The sequence below is a fragment of the Carlito syrichta genome, unplaced genomic scaffold (genome assembly GCF_000164805.1).
Source record: "Carlito syrichta isolate Samal-C Ts95f unplaced genomic scaffold, Tarsius_syrichta-2.0.1 Scaffold142937, whole genome shotgun sequence".
NCBI classification, from domain to species: Eukaryota; Metazoa; Chordata; class Mammalia; order Primates; family Tarsiidae; genus Carlito; species Carlito syrichta.
In genome coordinates, this window is record NW_007087033.1 from 534,207 (window position 1) to 538,082 (window position 3,876).

Genomic DNA, 3,876 nt, shown 5'->3' on the forward strand with positions numbered 1-3,876 from the left:
GGGCAGTGCTATCTCATTGTTGTTTTAATTGACTTTTCTCTCATGACAAGTGTTATTGAGTATCATTTTACAAGCTTGTTTGGCATGTGTATATCTTCTTTGGTGAGGTGTTTATTGAGATCTTTACACATTTTCAATTAGGTTGTTAGTCTAATTCCTGTGGCATTTTAAAAACACTTTGCATACAAGTCCTTTTTCAAATGTTTTGTCCTAAATATCTTCTCTGAATCTGTGGCTTGTTTTTTGTTCTTTTGACAGGATCTTTCACAGAGTGGACATGTTAAATTTTAGTAAAGTCCACGTTGTCATTTTATTTTCTTTCATGGACTGGCTTTTGGTACTGTATCTAAAAACTTATCACCAAACCAGAGGCCCTGTAGATATTCTTTTGTGTTTTCTCCTATAGCTCTTAATAGATTATGTCACTTTCTGTGGATGCAATATTTTATACTTATTTTGTGTTTTCTTCTATAGCTCTTAATAGATTATATCACTTTGTACTTGAAAATTTCAGTCTGTGGACTATTCTGAGTGAATTTTTGGATAATCTAGGAAGTTTGTGTCTATGTTCATTGTTTCCAGTATTGTTCCTGATTGTTCCATCACCACTTGTGGAGCAGACCATTCTTTTTACATTGAATTGCCTTCATCTCTTTGTCAAAATCAGTGGACTACATTTACATGGGTCTATTTTTGGGCTCTATTATTTTGGACTCTTCATTACTGTAGCTTCATAACAAGAGTTTATATCTGGATGTGTAAGTGCATTAACTTTGTTCTTCTTAGTCTTATGCCATCTATTCTAGTTTTAGAAACTGTTTATTGATATCTTTTCTTGGAATTATTGGTATTCTGCTGAATCTAGAGATCAAGTTAGAAAGAATTATCATCTTTACAATAATGAGTACTGCATACCATTACTGAACAAGAACTCTCACTGTCTTTGTATATCTTTTGCTATCTGTTGACTGTGTTTCACAGTTTTCTGAATGCATATTTTATGTATTTTATTAGATTTATACTTAAAAACTTAAATTTTGGAATGCTATTGTAAATTTTTTTCTTCTCATGTTAAATTCCAATTCTTCCTGTACATTTTGGCTGATTCAAAGGAAATCAATGGATGTTTGTCTGTTGGCTATCCACTTAGTTTCTGGCTATCTCCAACCATTCTGATCAAGGCCACAAAATAAATTTTAAATAAATTCTGGTTTTGCTATGCATAATATATTTAAATTTAAATAATCCGCAAGTGTTAATACACCTATTTCTCCATTTTCTTTTTTTTTTTTTTAACGTAAAACAAAATTTGGAGTTTAATTAAAAATCAGAACAGGGATACATAAACAAACAAACAAAAATACTTTTCTGCTTATCAATTTTTGAGACTCAAAGCATCCCCAAAACATTGGAGATCCAGCTTATTCCTGAGAGACATCAACCATCACAAAAGGTTTCACTCTTTGAACTATTCACATTTTGTTGCAGAAAACAGAACAAAGTTCCACAGACATCCTTCCTCTCTTCTTCCTAAAATGTATCCACAAACAGGGTCTTTTCATAGTTCAGAAGAAAAACAAATAGCTTTCTTTCTTGGCCAAATGGCCTGTGACTCTCACCCTGGGATCTGATCTCTTAATAAGAGGTTTCAGGGCACCATATTCTACCAGTAATTCCCGGGACACCAGTGGTTACATTACTTGTCTTTTTATGAGGAGATGGATGCTTTAGTCTTTCTAAGAGGGGAGTCACTCTCCAGGGATTGCCATGTCAGTCATATTTTTCCATTTTCAATATTGGGATAGTGGGCTCTGTTTCAGTTTTAGTTTCCAAAATTATGGTGTGGAATACTCAGAACACTGACGGCTAGAGGAGCTGGGTCACTGCTAAACAGGAAGTGCCCAGTGGCCGGTGCTGCTACCACAGCCATCAGGGAGTGTGCAAACCTGCCTTCTCTGAGCCTCGGTGTCCTTAGTGGACCAGAGCTTCTCCCACGACTGACCCGGACACTTGAGAGCCATGCATGGGGAAGATCGGAAATTATTTTCAGGACTAACCTACACATGAGGGCTGTGTATGGGGGGGGGCTGGAAATTCTCTTCAGGACCCACCCAGACACCTGAGAATGGTGCACATAGGGAGGAAATTTTCCTCAGAACTGACTGAGACAGGTGAGAGTGGTGCCCCCAGGGAGGACCAGAAATTCTCCTTAAGACTGACCCTGCCATGGGAGGATGCTGCCCACAGGGAGGACTAGAAATTCTTAGGACCCACCGGGTCATGTGAGGGCAATACCCACAGGAGGGTCTGGAATTCTGAGGACTGACCAGGAAGACTCCGCTGCAGTTCATGACACTCAGCACGTGAGGAAAAGGGGAGAAAGAAGCCTCGCATGCTGAGGACGGAGAGCTGCCATGCCCTTCACTTTCTTATGTATGTTCTTGGCAGGACTTATTTTACAAACATTCCCTCATTAAGGCCTTTATCACTCATTCCTCATAGCATTCCTCAGTGTACTTTTGCACATTTGGATTTGTTTCTGGGGGAAAACAGAGAGACCTCGAGACAGCCCCCATGGAAGGTGGAGACGGGCAATGCAGAGCTGCCCAGGGTCACTCCTGGGCTCAAAGGAGGAGGCCAGTGTGCACCCAGTACTTGCTTTTATTAATGTTTAAAGGTTGATTTTTCTGACTGTGTTAAAGTAGTTTGAACGATATTGAAAATGGAAAAATTGGCATATTTACATTTGTGGATTATTTAAATTTAAATATATTATTTATAGCATAGCCAGAATTTACTTAAAATTTATTTTGTGACTTTAAAGGAAGTAAACTCATCAACAGCACTTTTTGCTTTGCCAAGGAAGTCACAGTTTAATTGGCAGTATATTTGCAATGGCACATAAAATATCTACTTGATAAACATCGACATCCTACATTAGATGGGATATATTAACTATATCAAGATTTGATATTATAGCATAATATGAATTGAAAAAAGTCAGCCCTCTTTGTATGTATGTGGCCTGGACCATTTTAGATAAAATCAGAATCTGTTAAAGGTTAGTTAACACACAGCTGAGACCATTTCCAACACAACACTGATAAGCATCTTCCTAAGCTTTTTTCTATGCTAATTGATCTATTTATATTTCCCTCATTTTAGAGTTTGTTTTGTTAATGTAAATTTTTTATTTTATTTTATTTTTTGAGTTGGAATCTCACTCTGTCGCCCAGGCTGGAGTGCAGTGGCATGCTCACAGCCACTGCAGCCTCAACCTGCTGGGCTCAGGCGATCCTTCTACCTCAGCCTTCCAAGTAGCTGGAATTACAGATGCAGGCCACCACGCCCGGCTAATTTTTTGATTTACTGTAGAGATGAGGTCTCGCCAAGTTGCCCAGGCTGGTCTTGAACCCGTGGGCTCAGGCAATTCACTCACCTCTGCTCCCCAAAGCGCTGGGATTACAGGCTGAGCCACCGAGCCCGGCCCTAATGTGAATTTTTAAAAGTAAATTACACATTTCCTCTAGGTCTCCAGATTGCTACAGTAGATTTTTCTCATTCGACTTTTAATTTCTCCTTTTTTTCTAGTTTTCTACAAAATTCTTCTGCCTATGTATTTCTGCTATTTTTTCACCGACAATATTTTTTAAAATGCTTCTTAGCTTATTTTTGAGAGAATTGTCATGCTTTTCAATTTCTCATGACCCAATGACAATCTTAAATTATTTAAAAATGGTTTCTGCCTAATAAGATGTCTTTGGCAAGATCCAATTGTCAGTGGTATTGTTAAAAAATATCATATAAGCCGGGCTTGGTGGCTCAGCCTGTAATCCCGCGCCTTTGGGAGGCTGAGGTGAGTGGATTGCCTGACCC